Source organism: Amia ocellicauda, chromosome 12, assembly GCF_036373705.1.
Source record: "Amia ocellicauda isolate fAmiCal2 chromosome 12, fAmiCal2.hap1, whole genome shotgun sequence".
Classification (NCBI taxonomy): domain Eukaryota; kingdom Metazoa; phylum Chordata; class Actinopteri; order Amiiformes; family Amiidae; genus Amia; species Amia ocellicauda.
The window spans coordinates 20812501-20831913 of NC_089861.1; the positions used below are offsets into that span (position 1 = coordinate 20812501).

General features: G+C 46.5%; 9 non-coding genes across 9 annotated transcripts; 5 read left to right on the forward strand and 4 right to left on the reverse strand.

The window, feature by feature from the left end:
* Positions 1–1286: 1286 nt before the first annotated feature.
* trnam-cau (transfer RNA methionine (anticodon CAU)) lies at positions 1287–1358 on the reverse strand. Its single transcript has one exon. It is a non-coding gene; the product is annotated as a tRNA-Met (tRNA).
* A 259-nt stretch (positions 1359–1617) lies between these two features.
* trnak-cuu (transfer RNA lysine (anticodon CUU)) lies at positions 1618–1690 on the forward strand. Its single transcript has one exon. It is a non-coding gene; the product is annotated as a tRNA-Lys (tRNA).
* Positions 1691–6194: 4504 nt separating this feature from the next.
* Positions 6195–6266, reverse strand: trnam-cau (transfer RNA methionine (anticodon CAU)). The gene has a single exon. It is a non-coding gene; the product is annotated as a tRNA-Met (tRNA).
* Positions 6267–6525: 259 nt separating this feature from the next.
* Positions 6526–6598, forward strand: trnak-cuu (transfer RNA lysine (anticodon CUU)). Its single transcript has one exon. It is a non-coding gene; the product is annotated as a tRNA-Lys (tRNA).
* Positions 6599–9741: 3143 nt separating this feature from the next.
* trnam-cau (transfer RNA methionine (anticodon CAU)) lies at positions 9742–9813 on the reverse strand. The gene has a single exon. It is a non-coding gene; the product is annotated as a tRNA-Met (tRNA).
* Positions 9814–10072: 259 nt separating this feature from the next.
* On the forward strand, positions 10073–10145 carry trnak-cuu (transfer RNA lysine (anticodon CUU)). The gene has a single exon. It is a non-coding gene; the product is annotated as a tRNA-Lys (tRNA).
* Positions 10146–17733: 7588 nt separating this feature from the next.
* Positions 17734–17806, forward strand: trnak-cuu (transfer RNA lysine (anticodon CUU)). Its single transcript has one exon. It is a non-coding gene; the product is annotated as a tRNA-Lys (tRNA).
* An 871-nt stretch (positions 17807–18677) lies between these two features.
* On the reverse strand, positions 18678–18749 carry trnam-cau (transfer RNA methionine (anticodon CAU)). Its single transcript has one exon. It is a non-coding gene; the product is annotated as a tRNA-Met (tRNA).
* Positions 18750–19008: 259 nt separating this feature from the next.
* Positions 19009–19081, forward strand: trnak-cuu (transfer RNA lysine (anticodon CUU)). The gene has a single exon. It is a non-coding gene; the product is annotated as a tRNA-Lys (tRNA).
* Positions 19082–19413: the final 332 nt, after the last annotated feature.

The following is a 19413-nucleotide window of genomic DNA, read 5'->3' on the forward strand; positions in this document are numbered from 1 at the left end:
AGAGTGGTGAAGGGGACGGTAAAAGCCTGCTGGTTCAGGAAGCAGGCTGATGTGTGCACTTGTTGTCAGTTGAGACCAACGACTGTCAATGCTAGCTTCACCCAGAGCTGAGATTTGCCTCGTCCTAGCCTTTCGCAAAGGCACGAGTTTGCAGGTTACATTGACATTCACAAATGTTGAAAGACAGAAATACAGATAGATAGGGATAGATAGATAGATGGATGGATGGATAAATATTCCTTCAGTCAGCGTGAGAAGCCTTTTACGATTGCTTAGAAAACGAACTTGCTGCTGCAGTTTTTCAAGTCCTCAAGTGCAGGTGAGGTCTCTGAGAGCATATGGCTTTCTGTTACGCAACGCAAAGGAATCTAAAAGTCATAGCAGAGAATGGTTTCGATCCATCGACCTCTGGGTTATGGGTTGCTTGTTGCCTTTCTTTATGGTAAGGAAGTGTAGAGTGGTGAAGGGGACGGTAAAAGCCTGCTGGTTCAGGAAGCAGGCTGATGTGTGCACTTGTTGTCAGTTGAGACCAACGACTGTCAATGCTAGCTTCACCCAGAGCTGTGATTTGCCTCGTCCTAGCCTTTCGCAAAGGCACGAGTTTGCAGGCTACATTGACATTCACAAATGTTGAAAGACAGAAATACAGATAGATAGGGATAGATAGATAGATGGATGGATGGATAAATATTCCTTCAGTCAGCGTGAGAAGCCTTTTACGATTGCTTAGAAAACGAACTTGCTGCTGCAGTTTTTCAAGTCCTCAAGTGCAGGTGAGGTCTCTGAGAGCATATGGCTTTCTGTTACGCAACGCAAAGGAATCTAAAAGTCATAGCAGAGAATGGTTTCGATCCATCGACCTCTGGGTTATGGGTTGCTTGTTGCCTTTCTTTATGGTAAGGAAGTGTAGAGTGGTGAAGGGGACGGTAAAAGCCTGCTGGTTCAGGAAGCAGGCTGATGTGTGCACTTGTTGTCAGTTGAGACCAACGACTGTCAATGCTAGCTTCACCCAGAGCTGAGATTTGCCTCGTCCTAGCCTTTCGCAAAGGCACGAGTTTGCAGGTTACATTGACATTCACAAATGTTGAAAGACAGAAATACAGATAGATAGGGATAGATAGATAGATGGATGGATGGATAAATATTCCTTCAGTCAGCGTGAGAAGCCTTTTACGATTGCTTAGAAAACGAACTTGCTGCTGCAGTTTTTCAAGTCCTCAAGTGCAGGTGAGGTCTCTGAGAGCATATGGCTTTCTGTTACGCAACGCAAAGGAATCTAAAAGTCATAGCAGAGAATGGTTTCGATCCATCGACCTCTGGGTTATGGGCCCAGCACGCTTCCGCTGCGCCACTCTGCTCACTTGCGGGAGCTGTCCTTCACGCAAAAGTGCCAATGATGTGCTCACGTCGAGCAGGCGCTCGTAGTTCGGCATGAACTGCAGCCTGTAACCCTCCCAAGAACTCTTTGGACCAGAATAGACGATTTGAGCCGAAACCTCCGGATGGTGAATGCAGGCACGGAAGTCGGAAAGTATCGGACGCCCGTGCGTCCGTCAAGTGGCCGCATTTCCCCTTGCAGACTCCGGCGGGTTGTCTTGCCCTGCGGCCCCCCCAGTGGCCCGGCTAGCTCAGTCGGTAGAGCATGAGACTCTTAATCTCAGGGTCGTGGGTTCGAGCCCCACGTTGGGCGCCTCCTTCTGCTTGTTGCCTTTCTTTATGGTAAGGAAGTGTAGAGTGGTGAAGGGGACGGTAAAAGCCTGCTGGTTCAGGAAGCAGGCTGATGTGTGCACTTGTTGTCAGTTGAGACCAACGACTGTCAATGCTAGCTTCACCCAGAGCTGTGATTTGCCTCGTCCTAGCCTATCGCAAAGGCACGAGTTTGCAGGCTACATTGACATTCACAAATGTTGAAAGACAGAAATACAGATAGATAGGGATAGATAGATAGATGGATGGATGGATAAATATTCCTTCAGTCAGCGTGAGAAGCCTTTTACGATTGCTTAGAAAACGAACTTGCTGCTGCAGTTTTTCAAGTCCTCAAGTGCAGGTGAGGTCTCTGAGAGCATATGGCTTTCTGTTACGCAACGCAAAGGAATCTAAAAGTCATAGCAGAGAATGGTTTCGATCCATCGACCTCTGGGTTATGGGTTGCTTGTTGCCTTTCTTTATGGTAAGGAAGTGTAGAGTGGCGAAGGGGACGGTAAAAGCCTGCTGGTTCAGGAATCAGGCTGATGTGTGCACTTGTTGTCAGTTGAGACCAACGACTGTCAATGCTAGCTTCACCCAGAGCTGTGATTTGCCTCGTCCTAGCCTTTCGCAAAGGCACGAGTTTGCAGGCTACATTGACATTCACAAATGTTGAAAGACAGAAATACAGTTGATAGGGATAGATAGATAGATGGATGGATGGATAAATATTCCTTCAGTCAGCGTGAGAAGCCTTTTACGATTGCTTAGAAAACGAACTTGCTGCTGCAGTTTTTCAAGTCCTCAAGTGCAGGTGAGGTCTCTGAGAGCATATGGCTTTCTGTTACGCAACGCAAAGGAATCTAAAAGTCATAGCAGAGAATGGTTTCGATCCATCGACCTCTGGGTTATGGGTTGCTTGTTGCCTTTCTTTATGGTAAGGAAGTGTAGAGTGGTGAAGGGGACGGTAAAAGCCTGCTGGTTCAGGAAGCAGGCTGATGTGTGCACTTGTTGTCAGTTGAGACCAACGACTGTCAATGCTAGCTTCACCCAGAGCTGTGATTTGCCTCGTCCTAGCCTTTCGCAAAGGCACGAGTTTGCAGGCTACATTGACATTCACAAATGTTGAAAGACAGAAATACAGATAGATAGGGATAGATAGATAGATGGATGGATGGATAAATATTCCTTCAGTCAGCGTGAGAAGCCTTTTACGATTGCTTAGAAAACGAACTTGCTGCTGCAGTTTTTCAAGTCCTCAAGTGCAGGTAAGGTCTCTGAGAGCATATGGCTTTCTGTTACGCAACGCAAAGGAATCTAAAAGTCATAGCAGAGAATGGTTTCGATCCATCGACCTCTGGGTTATGGGTTGCTTGTTGCCTTTCTTTATGGTAAGGAAGTGTAGAGTGGCGAAGGGGACGGTAAAAGCCTGCTGGTTCAGGAAGCAGGCTGATGTGTGCACTTGTTGTCAGTTGAGACCAACGACTGTCAATGCTAGCTTCACCCAGAGCTGTGATTTGCCTCGTCCTAGCCTTTCGCAAAGACACGAGTTTGCAGGCTACATTGACATTCACAAATGTTGAAAGACAGAAATACAGATAGATAGGGATAGATAGATAGATGGATGGATGGATAAATATTCCTTCAGTCAGCGTGAGAAGCCTTTTACGATTGCTTAGAAAACGAACTTGCTGCTGCAGTTTTTCAAGTCCTCAAGTGCAGGTGAGGTCTCTGTGAGCATATGGCTTTCTGTTACGCAACGCAAAGGAATCTAAAAGTCATAGCAGAGAATGGTTTCGATCCATCGACCTCTGGGTTATGGGTTGCTTGTTGCCTTTCTTTATGGTAAGGAAGTGTAGAGTGGCGAAGGGGACGGTAAAAGCCTGCTGGTTCAGGAAGCAGGCTGATGTGTGCACTTGTTGTCAGTTGAGACCAACGACTGTCAATGCTAGCTTCACCCAGAGCTGTGATTTGCCTCGTCCTAGCCTTTCGCAAAGGCACGAGTTTGCAGGCTACATTGACATTCACAAATGTTGAAAGACAGAAATACAGATAGATAGGGATAGATAGATAGATGGATGGATGGATAAATATTCCTTCAGTCAGCGTGAGAAGCCTTTTACGATTGCTTAGAAAACGAACTTGCTGCTGCAGTTTTTCAAGTCCTCAAGTGCAGGTGAGGTCTCTGAGAGCATATGGCTTTCTGTTACGCAATGCAAAGGAATCTAAAAGTCATAGCAGAGAATGGTTTCGATCCATCGACCTCTGGGTTATGGGTTGCTTGTTGCCTTTCTTTATGGTAAGGAAGTGTAGAGTGGTGAAGGGGACGGTAAAAGCCTGCTGGTTCAGGAAGCAGGCTGATGTGTGCACTTGTTGTCAGTTGAGACCAACGACTGTCAATGCTAGCTTCACCCAGAGCTGTGATTTGCCTCGTCCTAGCCTTTCGCAAAGGCACGAGTTTGCAGGCTACATTGACATTCACAAATGTTGAAAGACAGAAATACAGATAGATAGGGATAGATAGATAGATGGATGGATGGATAAATATTCCTTCAGTCCGCGTGAGAAGCCTTTTACGATTGCTTAGAAAACAAACTTGCTGCTGCAGTTTTTCAAGTCCTCAAGTGCAGGTGAGGTCTCTGAGAGCATATGGCTTTCTGTTACGCAACGCAAAGGAATCTAAAAGTCATAGCAGAGAATGGTTTCGATCCATCGACCTCTGGGTTATGGGTTGCTTGTTGCCTTTCTTTATGGTAAGGAAGTGTAGAGTGGTGAAGGGGACGGTAAAAGCCTGCTGGTTCAGGAAGCAGGCTGATGTGTGCACTTGTTGTCAGTTGAGACCAACGACTGTCAATGCTAGCTTCACCCAGAGCTGTGATTTGCATCGTCCTAGCCTTTCGCAAAGGCCCGAGTTTGCAGGCTACATTGACATTCACAAATGTTGAAAGACAGAAATACAGATAGATAGGGATAGATAGATAGATGGATGGATGGATAAATATTCCTTCAGTCAGCGTGAGAAGCCTTTTACGATTGCTTAGAAAACGAACTTGCTGCTGAAGTTTTTCAAGTCCTCAAGTGCAGGTGAGGTCTCTGAGAGCATATGGCTTTCTGTTACGCAACGCAAAGGAATCTAAAAGTCATAGCAGAGAATGGTTTCGATCCATCGACCTCTGGGTTATGGGTTGCTTGTTGCCTTTCTTTATGGTAAGGAAGTGTAGAGTGGCGAAGGGGACGGTAAAAGCCTGCTGGTTCAGGAAGCAGGCTGATGTGTGCACTTGTTGTCAGTTGAGACCAACGACTGTCAATGCTAGCTTCACCCAGAGCTGTGATTTGCCTCGTCCTAGCCTTTCGCAAAGGCACGAGTTTGCAGGCTACATTGACATTCACAAATGTTGAAAGACAGAAATACAGATAGATAGGGATAGATAGATAGATGGATGGATGGATAAATATTCCTTCAGTCAGCGTGAGAAGCCTTTTACGATTGCTTAGAAAACGAACTTGCTGCTGCAGTTTTTCAAGTCCTCAAGTGCAGGTGAGGTCTCTGAGAGCATATGGCTTTCTGTTACGCAACGCAAAGGAATCTAAAAGTCATAGAATAGAATGGTTTCGATCCATCGACCTCTGGGTTATGGGTTGCTTGTTGCCTTTCTTTATGGTAAGGAAGTGTAGAGTGGTGAAGGGGACGGTAAAAGCCTGCTGGTTCAGGAAGCAGGCTGATGTGTGCACTTGTTGTCAGTTGAGACCAACGACTGTCAATGCTAGCTTCACCCAGAGCTGTGATTTGCCTCGTCCTAGCCTTTCGCAAAGGCACGAGTTTGCAGGCTACATTGACATTCACAAATGTTGAAAGACAGAAATACAGATAGATAGGGATAGATAGATAGATGGATGGATGGATAAATATTCCTTCAGTCAGCGTGAGAAGCCTTTTACGATTGCTTAGAAAACGAACTTGCTGCTGCAGTTTTTCAAGTCCTCAAGTGCAGGTGAGGTCTCTGAGAGCATATGGCTTTCTGTTACGCAACGCAAAGGAATCTAAAAGTCATAGCAGAGAATGGTTTCGATCCATCGACCTCTGGGTTATGGGTTGCTTGTTGCCTTTCTTTATGGTAAGGAAGTGTAGAGTGGTGAAGGGGACGGTAAAAGCCTGCTGGTTCAGGAAGCAGGCTGATGTGTGCACTTGTTGTCAGTTGAGACCAACGACTGTCAATGCTAGCTTCACCCAGAGCTGTGATTTGCCTCGTCCTAGCCTTTCGCAAAGGCACGAGTTTGCAGGCTACATTGACATTCACAAATGTTGAAAGACAGAAATACAGATAGATAGGGATAGATAGATAGATGGATGGATGGATAAATATTCCTTCAGTCAGCGTGAGAAGCCTTTTACGATTGCTTAGAAAACGAACTTGCTGCTGCAGTTTTTCAAGTCCTCAAGTGCAGGTGAGGTCTCTGAGAGCATATGGCTTTCTGTTACGCAACGCAAAGGAATCTAAAAGTCATAGCAGAGAATGGTTTCGATCCATCGACCTCTGGGTTATGGGCCCAGCACGCTTCCGCTGCGCCACTCTGCTCACTTGCAGGAGCTGTCCTTCACGCAAAAGTGCCAATGATGTGCTCACGTCGAGCAGGCGCTCGTAGTTCGGCATGAACTGCAGCCTGTAACCCTCCCAAGAACTCTTTGGACCAGAATAGACGATTTGAGCCGAAACCTCCGGATGGTGAATGCAGGCACGGAAGTCGGAAAGTATCGGACGCCCGTGCGTCCGTCAAGTGGCCGCATTTCCCCTTGCATACTCCGGCGGGTTGTCTTGCCCTGCGGCCCCCCCAGTGGCCCGGCTAGCTCAGTCGGTAGAGCATGAGACTCTTAATCTCAGGGTCGTGGGTTCGAGCCCCACGTTGGGCGCCTCCTTCTGCTTGTTGCCTTTCTTTATGGTAAGGAAGTGTAGAGTGGTGAAGGGGACGGTAAAAGCCTGCTGGTTCAGGAAGCAGGCTGATGTGTGCACTTGTTGTCAGTTGAGACCAACGACTGTCAATGCTAGCTTCACCCAGAGCTGTGATTTGCCTCGTCCTAGCCTTTCGCAAAGGCACGAGTTTGCAGGCTACATTGACATTCACAAATGTTGAAAGACAGAAATACAGATAGATAGGGATAGATAGATAGATGGATGGATGGATAAATATTCCTTCAGTCAGCGTGAGAAGCCTTTTACGATTGCTTAGAAAACGAACTTGCTGCTGCAGTTTTTCAAGTCCTCAAGTGCAGGTGAGGTCTCTGAGAGCATATGGCTTTCTGTTACGCAACGCAAAGGAATCTAAAAGTCATAGCAGAGAATGGTTTCGATCCATCGACCTCTGGGTTATGGGTTGCTTGTTGCCTTTCTTTATGGTAAGGAAGTGTAGAGTGGCGAAGGGGACGGTAAAAGCCTGCTGGTTCAGGAAGCAGGCTGATGTGTGCACTTGTTGTCAGTTGAGACCAACGACTGTCAATGCTAGCTTCACCCAGAGCTGTGATTTGCCTCGTCCTAGCCTTTCGCAAAGGCACGAGTTTGCAGGCTACATTGACATTCACAAATGTTGAAAGACAGAAATACAGATAGATAGGGATAGATAGATAGATGGATGGATGGATAAATATTCCTTCAGTCAGCGTGAGAAGCCTTTTACGATTGCTTAGAAAACGAACTTGCTGCTGCAGTTTTTCAAGTCCTCAAGTGCAGGTGAGGTCTCTGAGAGCATATGGCTTTCTGTTACGCAACGCAAAGGAATCTAAAAGTCATAGCAGAGAATGGTTTCGATCCATCGACCTCTGGGTTATGGGTTGCTTGTTGCCTTTCTTTATGGTAAGGAAGTGTAGAGTGGTGAAGGGGACGGTAAAAGCCTGCTGGTTCAGGAAGCAGGCTGATGTGTGCACTTGTTGTCAGTTGAGACCAACGACTGTCAATGCTAGCTTCACCCAGAGCTGTGATTTGCCTCGTCCTAGCCTTTCGCAAAGGCACGAGTTTGCAGGCTACATTGACATTCACAAATGTTGAAAGACAGAAATACAGATAGATAGGGATAGATAGATAGATGGATGGATGGATAAATATTCCTTCAGTCAGCGTGAGAAGCCTTTTACGATTGCTTAGAAAACGAACTTGCTGCTGCAGTTTTTCAAGTCCTCAAGTGCAGGTGAGGTCTCTGAGAGCATATGGCTTTCTGTTACGCAACGCAAAGGAATCTAAAAGTCATAGCAGAGAATGGTTTCGATCCATCGACCTCTGGGTTATGGGTTGCTTGTTGCCTTTCTTTATGGTAAGGAAGTGTAGAGTGGCGAAGGGGACGGTAAAAGCCTGCTGGTTCAGGAAGCAGGCTGATGTGTGCACTTGTTGTCAGTTGAGACCAACGACTGTCAATGCTAGCTTCACCCAGAGCTGTGATTTGCCTCGTCCTAGCCTTTCGCAAAGGCACGAGTTTGCAGGCTACATTGACATTCACAAATGTTGAAAGACAGAAATACAGATAGATAGGGATAGATAGATAGATGGATGGATGGATAAATATTCCTTCAGTCAGCGTGAGAAGCCTTTTACGATTGCTTAGAAAACGAACTTGCTGCTGCAGTTTTTCAAGTCCTCAAGTGCAGGTGAGGTCTCTGAGAGCATATGGCTTTCTGTTACGCAACGCAAAGGAATCTAAAAGTCATAGCAGAGAATGGTTTCGATCCATCGACCTCTGGGTTATGGGTTGCTTGTTGCCTTTCTTTATGGTAAGGAAGTGTAGAGTGGCGAAGGGGACGGTAAAAGCCTGCTGGTTCAGGAAGCAGGCTGATGTGTGCACTTGTTGTCAGTTGAGACCAACGACTGTCAATGCTAGCTTCACCCAGAGCTGTGATTTGCCTCGTCCTAGCCTTTCGCAAAGGCACGAGTTTGCAGGCTACATTGACATTCACAAATGTTGAAAGACAGAAATACAGATAGATAGGGATAGATAGATAGATGGATGGATGGATAAATATTCCTTCAGTCAGCGTGAGAAGCCTTTTACGATTGCTTAGAAAACGAACTTGCTGCTGCAGTTTTTCAAGTCCTCAAGTGCAGGTGAGGTCTCTGAGAGCATATGGCTTTCTGTTACGCAACGCAAAGGAATCTAAAAGTCATAGCAGAGAATGGTTTCGATCCATCGACCTCTGGGTTATGGGTTGCTTGTTGCCTTTCTTTATGGTAAGGAAGTGTAGAGTGGTGAAGGGGACGGTAAAAGCCTGCTGGTTCAGGAAGCAGGCTGATGTGTGCACTTGTTGTCAGTTGAGACCAACGACTGTCAATGCTAGCTTCACCCAGAGCTGTGATTTGCATCGTCCTAGCCTTTCGCAAAGGCACGAGTTTGCAGGCTACATTGACATTCACAAATGTTGAAAGACAGAAATACAGATAGATAGGGATAGATAGATAGATGGATGGATGGATAAATATTCCTTCAGTCAGCGTGAGAAGCCTTTTACGATTGCTTAGAAAACGAACTTGCTGCTGCAGTTTTTCAAGTCCTCAAGTGCAGGTGAGGTCTCTGAGAGCATATGGCTTTCTGTTACGCAACGCAAAGGAATCTAAAAGTCATAGCAGAGAATGGTTTCGATCCATCGACCTCTGGGTTATGGGTTGCTTGTTGCCTTTCTTTATGGTAAGGAAGTGTAGAGTGGTGAAGGGGACGGTAAAAGCCTGCTGGTTCAGGAAGCAGGCTGATGTGTGCACTTGTTGTCAGTTGAGACCAACGACTGTCAATGCTATCTTCACCCAGAGCTGTGATTTGCCTCGTCCTAGCCTTTCGCAAAGGCACGAGTTTGCAGGCTACATTGACATTCACAAATGTTGAAAGACAGAAATACAGATAGATAGGGATAGATAGATAGATGGATGGATGGATAAATATTCCTTCAGTCAGCGTGAGAAGCCTTTTACGATTGCTTAGAAAACGAACTTGCTGCTGCAGTTTTTCAAGTCCTCAAGTGCAGGTGAGGTCTCTGAGAGCATATGGCTTTCTGTTACGCAACGCAAAGGAATCTAAAAGTCATAGCAGAGAATGGTTTCGATCCATCGACCTCTGGGTTATGGGCCCAGCACGCTTCCGCTGCGCCACTCTGCTCACTTGTGGGAGCTGGCCTTCACGCAAAAGTGCCAATGATGTGCTCACGTCGAGCAGGCGCTCGTAGTTCGGCATGAACTGCAGCCTGTAACCCTCCCAAGAACTCTTTGGACCAGAATAGACGATTTGAGCCGAAGCCTCCGGATGGTGAATGCAGGCACGGAAGTCGGAAAGTATCGGACGCCCGTGCGTCCGTCAAGTGGCCGCATTTCCCCTTGCAGACTCCGGCGGGTTGTCTTGCCCTGCGGCCCTCCCAGTGGCCCGGCTAGCTCAGTCGGTAGAGCATGAGACTCTTAATCTCAGGGTCGTGGGTTCGAGCCCCACGTTGGGCGCCTCCTTCTGCTTGTTGCCTTTCTTTATGGTAAGGAAGTGTAGAGTGGCGAAGGGGACGGTAAAAGCCTGCTGGTTCAGGAAGCAGGCTGATGTGTGCACTTGTTGTCAGTTGAGACCAACGACTGTCAATGCTAGCTTCACCCAGAGCTGTGATTTGCCTCGTCCTAGCCTTTCGCAAAGGCACGAGTTTGCAGGCTACATTGACATTCACAAATGTTGAAAGACAGAAATACAGATAGATAGGGATAGATAGATAGATAGATGGATGGATGGATAAATATTCCTTCAGTCAGCGTGAGAAGCCTTTTACGATTGCTTAGAAAACGAACTTGCTGCTGCAGTTTTTCAAGTCCTCAAGTGCAGGTGAGGTATCTGAGAGTATATGGCTTTCTGTTACGCAACGCAAAGGAATCTAAAAGTCATAGCAGAGAATGGTTTCGATCCATCGACCTCTGGGTTATGGGTTGCTTGTTGCCTTTCTTTATGGTAAGGAAGTGTAGAGTGGTGAAGGGGACGGTAAAAGCCTGCTGGTTCAGGAAGCAGGCTGATGTGTGCACTTGTTGTCAGTTGAGACCAACGACTGTCAATGCTATCTTCACCCAGAGCTGTGATTTGCCTCGTCCTAGCCTTTCGCAAAGGCACGAGTTTGCAGGCTACATTGACATTCACAAATGTTGAAAGACAGAAATTCAGATAGATAGGGATAGATAGATAGATGGATGGATGGATAAATATTCCTTCAGTCAGCGTGAGAAGCCTTTTACGATTGCTTAGAAAACGAACTTGCTGCTGCAGTTTTTCAAGTCCTCAAGTGCAGGTGAGGTCTCTGAGAGCATATGGCTTTCTGTTACGCAACGCAAAGGAATCTAAAAGTCATAGCAGAGAATGGTTTCGATCCATCGACCTCTGGGTTATGGGTTGCTTGTTGCCTTTCTTTATGGTAAGGAAGTGTAGAGTGGCGAAGGGGACGGTAAAAGCCTGCTGGTTCAGGAAGCAGGCTGATGTGTGCACTTGTTGTCAGTTGAGACCAACGACTGTCAATGCTAGCTTCACCCAGAGCTGTGATTTGCCTCGTCCTAGCCTTTCGCAAAGGCACGAGTTTGCAGGCTACATTGACATTCACAAATGTTGAAAGACAGAAATACAGATAGATAGGGATAGATAGATAGATGGATGGATGGGTAAATATTCCTTCAGTCAGCGTGAGAAGCCTTTTACGATTGCTTAGAAAACGAACTTGCTGCTGCAGTTTTTCAAGTCCTCAAGTGCAGGTGAGGTCTCTGAGAGCATATGGCTTTCTGTTACGCAACGCAAAGGAATCTAAAAGTCATAGCAGAGAATGGTTTCGATCCATCGACCTCTGGGTCATGGGTTGCTTGTTGCCTTTCTTTATGGTAAGGAAGTGTAGAGTGGTGAAGGGGACGGTAAAAGCCTGCTGGTTCAGGAAGCAGGCTGATGTGTGCACTTGTTGTCAGTTGAGACCAACGACTGTCAATGCTAGCTTCACCCAGAGCTGTGATTTGCCTCGTCCTAGCCTTTCGCAAAGGCACGAGTTTGCAGGCTACATTGACATTCACAAATGTTGAAAGACAGAAATACAGATAGATAGGGATAGATAGATAGATGGATGGATGGATAAATATTCCTTCAGTCAGCGTGAGAAGCCTTTTACGATTGCTTAGAAAACGAACTTGCTGCTGCAGTTTTTCAAGTCCTCAAGTGCAGGTGAGGTCTCTGAGAGCATATGGCTTTCTGTTACGCAACGCAAAGGAATCTAAAAGTCATAGTAGAGAATGGTTTCGATCCATCGACCTCTGGGTTATGGGTTGCTTGTTGCCTTTCTTTATGGTAAGGAAGTGTAGAGTGGTGAAGGGGACGGTAAAAGCCTGCTGGTTCAGGAAGCAGGCTGATGTGTGCACTTGTTGTCAGTTGAGACCAACGACTGTCAATGCTAGCTTCACCCAGAGCTGTGATTTGCCTCGTCCTAGCCTTTCGCAAAGGCACGAGTTTGCAGGCTACATTGACATTCACAAATGTTGAAAGACAGAAATACAGATAGATAGGGATAGATAGATAGATGGATGGATGGATAAATATTCCTTCAGTCAGCGTGAGAAGCCTTTTACGATTGCTTAGAAAACGAACTTGCTGCTGCAGTTTTTCAAGTCCTCAAGTGCAGGTGAGGTCTCTGAGAGCATATGGCTTTCTGTTACGCAACGCAAAGGAATCTAAAAGTCATAGCAGAGAATGGTTTCGATCCATCGACCTCTGGGATATTGGTTGCTTGTTGCATTTCTTTATGGTAAGGAAGTGTAGAGTGGCGAAGGGGACGGTAAAAGCCTGCTGGTTCAGGAAGCAGGCTGATGTGTGCACTTGTTGTCAGTTGAGACCAACGACTGTCAATGCTAGCTTCTCCCAGAGCTGTGATTTGTCTCGTCCTAGCCTTTCGCAAAGGCACGAGTTTGCAGGCTACATTGACATTCACAAATGTTGAAAGACAGAAATACAGATAGATAGGGATAGATAGATAGATAGATGGATGGATGGATAAATATTCCTTCAGTCAGCGTGAGAAGCCTTTTACGATTGCTTAGAAAACGAACTTGCTGCTGCAGTTTTTCAAGTCCTCAAGTGCAGGTGAGGTCTCTGAGAGTATATGGCTTTCTGTAACGCAACGCAAAGGAATCTAAAAGTCATAGCAGAGAATGGTTTCGATCCATCGACCTCTGGGTTATGGGTTGCTTGTTGCCTTTCTTTATGGTAAGGAAGTGTAGAGTGGCGAAGGGGACGGTAAAAGCCTGCTGGTTCAGGAAGCAGGCTGATGTGTGCACTTGTTGTCAGTTGAGACCAACGACTGTCAATGCTAGCTTCACCCAGAGCTGTGATTTGCCTCGTCCTAGCCTTTCGCAAAGGCACGAGTTTGCAGGCTACATTGACATTCACAAATGTTGAAAGACAGAAATACAGATAGATAGGGATAGATAGATAGATGGATGGATGGATAAATATTCCTTCAGTCAGCGTGAGAAGCCTTTTACGATTGCTTAGAAAACGAACTTGCTGCTGCAGTTTTTCAAGTCCTCAAGTGCAGGTGAGGTCTCTGAGAGCATATGGCTTTCTGTTACGCAACGCAAAGGAATCTAAAAGTCATAGCAGAGAATGGTTTCGATCCATCGACCTCTGGGATATTGGTTGCTTGTTGCCTTTCTTTATGGTAAGGAAGTGTAGAGTGGCGAAGGGGACGGTAAAAGCCTGCTGGTTCAGGAAGCAGGCTGATGTGTGCACTTGTTGTCAGTTGAGACCAACGACTGTCAATGCTAGCTTCACCCAGAGCTGTGATTTGCCTCGTCCTAGCCTTTCGCAAAGGCACGAGTTTGCAGGCTACATTGACATTCACAAATGTTGAAAGACAGAAATACAGATAGATAGGGATAGATAGATAGATAGATGGATGGATGGATAAATATTTCTTCAGTCAGCGTGAGAAGCCTTTTACGATTGCTTAGAAAACGAACTTGCTGCTGCAGTTTTTCAAGTCCTCAAGTGCAGGTGAGGTCTCTGAGAGTATATGGCTTTCTGTTACGCAACGCAAAGGAATCTAAAAGTCATAGCAGAGAATGGTTTCGATCCATCGACCTCTGGGATATTGGTTGCTTGTTGCCTTTCTTTATGGTAAGGAAGTGTAGAGTGGCGAAGGGGACGGTAAAAGCCTGCTGGTTCAGGAAGCAGGCTGATGTGTGCACTTGTTGTCAGTTGAGACCAACGACTGTCAATGCTAGCTTCACCCAGAGCTGTGATTTGCCTCGTCCTAGCCTTTCGCAAAGGCACGAGTTTGCAGGCTACATTGACATTCACAAATGTTGAAAGACAGAAATACAGATAGATAGGGATAGATAGATAGATAGATGGATGGATGGATAAATATTCCTTCAGTCAGCGTGAGAAGCCTTTTACGATTGCTTAGAAAACGAACTTGCTGCTGCAGTTTTTCAAGTCCTCAAGTGCAGGTGAGGTCTCTAAGAGTATATGGCTTTCTGTTACGCAACGCAAAGGAATCTAAAAGTCATAGCAGAGAATGGTTTCGATCCATCAACCTCTGGGTTATGGGTTGCTTGTTGCCTTTCTTTATGGTAAGGAAGTGTAGAGTGGCGAAGGGGACGGTAAAAGCCTGCTGGTTCAGGAAGCAGGCTGATGTGTGCACTTGTTGTCAGTTGAGACCAACGACTGTCAATGCTAGCTTCACCCAGAGCTGTGATTTGCCTCGTCCTAGCCTTTCGCAAAGGCACGAGTTTGCAGGCTACATTGACATTCACAAATGTTGAAAGACAGAAATACAGATAGATAGGGATAGATAGATAGATGGATGGATGGATAAATATTCCTTCAGTCAGCGTGAGAAGCCTTTTACGATTGCTTAGAAAACGAACTTGCTGCTGCAGTTTTTCAAGTCCTCAAGTGCAGGTGAGGTCTCTGAGAGCATATGGCTTTCTGTTACGCAACGCAAAGGAATCTAAAAGTCATAGCAGAGAATGGTTTCGATCCATCGACCTCTGGGTTATGGGTTGCTTGTTGCCTTTCTTTATGGTAAGGAAGTGTAGAGTGGCGAAGGGGACGGTAAAAGCCTGCTGGTTCAGGAAGCAGGCTGATGTGTGCACTTGTTGTCAGTTGAGACCAACGACTGTCAATGCTAGCTTCACCCAGAGCTGTGATTTGCCTCGTCCTAGCCTTTCGCAAAGGCACGAGTTTGCAGGCTACATTGACATTCACAAATGTTGAAAGACAGAAATACAGATAGATAGGGATAGATAGATAGATGGATGGATGGATAAATATTCCTTCAGTCAGCGTGAGAAGCCTTTTACGATTGCTTAGAAAACGAACTTGCTGCTGCAGTTTTTCAAGTCCTCAAGTGCAGGTGAGGTCTCTGAGAGCATATGGCTTTCTGTTACGCAACGCAAAGGAATCTAAAAGTCATAGCAGAGAATGGTTTCGATCCATCGACCTCTGGGTTATGGGTTGCTTGTTGCCTTTCTTTATGGTAAGGAAGTGTAGAGTGGTAAAGGGGACGGTAAAAGCCTGCTGGTTCAGGAAGCAGGCTGATGTGTGCACTTGTTGTCAGTTGAGACCAACGACTGTCAATGCTAGCTTCACCCAGAGCTGTGATTTGCCTCGTCCTAGCCTTTCGCAAAGGCACGAGTTTGCAGGCTACATTGACATTCACAAATGTTGAAAGACAGAAATACAGATAGATAGGGATAGATAGATAGATGGATGGATGGATAAATATTCCTTCAGTCAGCGTGAGAAGCCTTTTACGATTGCTTAGAAAACGAACTTGCTGCTGCAGTTTTTCAAGTCCTCAAGTGCAGGTGAGGTCTCTGAGAGCATATGGCTTTCTGTTACGCAACGCAAAGGAATCTAAAAGTCATAGCAGAGAATGGTTTCGATCCATCGACCTCTGGGTTATTGGTTGCTTGTTGCATTTCTTTATGGTAAGGAAGTGTAGAGTGGCGAAGGGGACGGTAAAATCCTGCTGGTTCAGGAAGCAGGCTGATGTGTGCACTTGTTGTCAGTTGAGACCAACGACTGTCAATGCTAGCTTCACCCAGAGCTGTGATTTGCCTCGTCCTAGCCTTTCGCAAAGGCACGAGTTTGCAGGCTACATTGACATTCACAAATGTTGAAAGACAGAAATACAGATAGATAGGGATAGATAGATAGATAGATAGATGGATGGATGGATAAATATTCCATCAGTCAGCGTGAGAAGCCTTTTACGATTGCTTAGAAAACGAACTTGCTGCTGCAGTTTTTCAAGTCCTCAAGTGCAGGTGAGGTCTCTGAGAGTATATGGCTTTCTGTTACGCAACGCAAAGGAATCTAAAAGTCATAGCAGAGAATGGTTTCGATCCATCGACCTCTGGGTTATGGGTTGCTTGTTGCCTTTCTTTATGGTAAGGAAGTGTAGAGTGGCGAAGGGGACGGTAAAAGCCTGCTGGTTCAGGAAGCAGGCTGATGTGTGCACTTGTTGTCAGTTGAGACCAACGACTGTCTATGCTAGCTTCACCCAGAGCTGTGATTTGCCTCGTCCTAGCCTTTCGCAAAGGCACAAGTTTGGAGGCTACATTGACATTCACAAATGTTGAAAGACAGAAATACAGATAGATAGGGATAGATAGATAGATGGATGGATGGATAAATATTCCTTCAGTCAGCGTGAGAAGCCTTTTACGATTGCTTAGAAAACGAACTTGCTGCTGCAGTTTTTCAAGTCCTCAAGTGCAGGTGAGGTCTCTGAGAGCATATGGCTTTCTGTTACGCAACGCAAAGGAATCTAAAAGTCATAGCAGAGAATGGTTTCCATCCATCGACCTCTGGGTTATGGGTTGCTTGTTGCCTTTCTTTATGGTAAGGAAGTGTAGAGTGGCGAAGGGGACGGTAAAAGCCTGCTGGTTCAGGAAGCAGGCTGATGTGTGCACTTGTTGTCAGTTGAGACCAACGACTGTCAATGCTAGCTTCACCCAGAGCTGTGATTTGCCTCGTCCTAGCCTTTCGCAAAGGCACGAGTTTGCAGGCTACATTGACATTCACAAATGTTGAAAGACAGAAATACAGATAGATAGGGATAGATAGATAGATGGATGGATGGATAAATATTCCTTCAGTCAGCGTGAGAAGCCTTTTACGATTGCTTAGAAAACGAACTTGCTGCTGCAGTTTTTCAAGTCCTCAAGTGCAGGTGAGGTCTCTGAGAGCATATGGCTTTCTGTTACGCAACGCAAAGGAATCTAAAAGTCATAGCAGAGAATGGTTTCGATCCATCGACCTCTGGGTTATGGGTTGCTTGTTGCCTTTCTTTATGGTAAGGAAGTGTAGAGTGGTGAAGGGGACGGTAAAAGCCTGCTGGTTCAGGAAGCAGGCTGATGTGTGCACTTGTTGTCAGTTGAGACCAACGACTGTCAATGCTAGCTTCACCCAGAGCTGTGATTTGCCTCGTCCTAGCCTTTCGCAAAGGCACGAGTTTGCAGGCTACATTGACATTCACAAATGTTGAAAGACAGAAATACAGATAGATAGGGATAGATAGATAGATAGATGGATGGATGGATAAATATTCCTTCAGTCAGCGTGAGAAGCCTTTTACGATTGCTTAGAAAACGAACTTGCTGCTGCAGTTTTTCAAGTCCTCAAGTGCAGGTGAGGTCTCTGAGAGCATATGGCTTTCTGTTACGCAACGCAAAGGAATCTAAAAGTCAAAGCAGAGAATGGTTTCGATCCATTGACCTCTGGGTTATGGGCCCAGCACGCTTCCGCTGTGCCACTCTGCTCACTTGTGGGAGCTGGCCTTCACGCAAAAGTGCCAATGATGTGCTCACGTCGAGCAGGCGCTCGTAGTTCGGCATGAACTGCAGCCTGTAACCCTCCCAAGAAGTCTTTGGACCAGAATAGACGATTTGAGCCGAAGCCTCCGGATGGTGAATGCAGGCACGGAAGTCGGAAAGTATCGGACGCCCGTGCGTCCGTCAAGTGGCCGCATTTCCCCTTGCAGACTCCGGCGGGTTGTCTTGCCCTGCGGCCCCCCCAGTGGCCCGGCTAGCTCAGTCGGTAGAGCATGAGACTCTTAATCTCAGGGTCGTGGGTTCGAGCCCCACGTTGGGCGCCTCCTTCTGCTTGTTGCCTTTCTTTATGGTAAGGAAGTGTAGAGTGGCGAAGGGGACGGTAAAAGCCTGCTGGTTCAGGAAGCAGGCTGATGTGTGCACTTGTTGTCAGTTGAGACCAACGACTGTCAATGCTAGCTTCACCCAGAGCTGTGATTTGCCTCGTCCTAGCCTTTCGCAAAGGCACGAGTTTGCAGGCTACATTGACATTCACAAATGTTGAAAGACAGAAATACAGATAGATAGGGATAGATAGATAGATGGATGGATGGATAAATATTCCTTCAGTCAGCGTGAGAAGCCTTTTATGATTGCTTAGAAAACGAACTTGCTGCTGCAGTTTTTCAAGTCCTCAAGTGCAGGTGAGGTCTCTGAGAGCATATGGCTTTCTGTTACGCAACGCAAAGGAATCTAAAAGTCATAGCAGAGAATGGTTTCGATCCATCGACCTCTGGGTTATGGGTTGCTTGTTGCCTTTCTTTATGGTAAGGAAGTGTAGAGTGGCGAAGGGGATGGTAAAAGCCTGCTGGTTCAGGAAGCAGGCTGATGTGTGCACTTGTTGTCAGTTGAGACCAACGACTGTCAATGCTAGCTTCACCCAGAGCTGTGATTTGCCTCGTCCTAGCCTTTCGCAAAGGCACGAGTTTGCAGGCTACATTGACATTCACAAATGTTGAAAGACAGAAATACAGATAGATAGGGATAGATAGATAGATGGATGGATGGATAAATATTCCTTCAGTCAGCGTGAGAAGCCTTTTACGATTGCTCAGAAAACGAACTTGCTGCTGCAGTTTTTCAAGTCCTCAAGTGCAGGTGAGGTCTCAGAGCATATGGCTTTCTGTTACGCAACGCAAAGGAATCTAAAAGTCATAGCAGAGAATGGTTTCGATCCATCGACCTCTGGGTTATGGGCCCAGCACGCTTCCGCTGCGCCACTCTGCTCACTTGTGGGAGCTGGCCTTCACGCAAAAGTGCCAATGATGTGCTCACGTCGAGCAGGCGCTCGTAGTTCGGCATTAACTGCAGCCTGTAACCCTCCCAAGAACTCTTTGGACCAGAATAGACGATTTGAGCCGAAGCCTCCGGATGGTGAATGCAGGCACGGAAGTCGGAAAGTATCGGACGCCCGTGCGTCCGTCAAGTGGCCGCATTTCCCCTTGCAGACTCTGGCGGGTTGTCTTGCCCTGCGGCCCCCCTAGTGGCCCGGCTAGCTCAGTCGGTAGAGCATGAGACTCTTAATCTCAGGGTCGTGGGTTCGAGCCCCACGTTGGGCGCTTCCTTCTGCTTGTTGCCTTTCTTTATGGTAAGGAAGTGTAGAGTGGCGAAGGGGACGGTAAAAGCCTGCTGGTTCAGGAAGCAGGCTGATGTGTGCACTTGTTGTCAGTTGAGACCAACGACTGTCAATGCTAGCTTCTCCCAGAGCTGTGATTTGCCTTGTCCTAGCCTGTCGCAAGGGCACGAGTTTGCAGGCTACATTGACATTCACAAATGTTGAATGACAGAAATACAGATAGATAGATGGATGGATGGATGGATGGATAAATATTCCTTCAGTCAGCGTGAGAAGCCTTTTACGATTGCTTAGAAAACGAACTTGCTGCTGCAG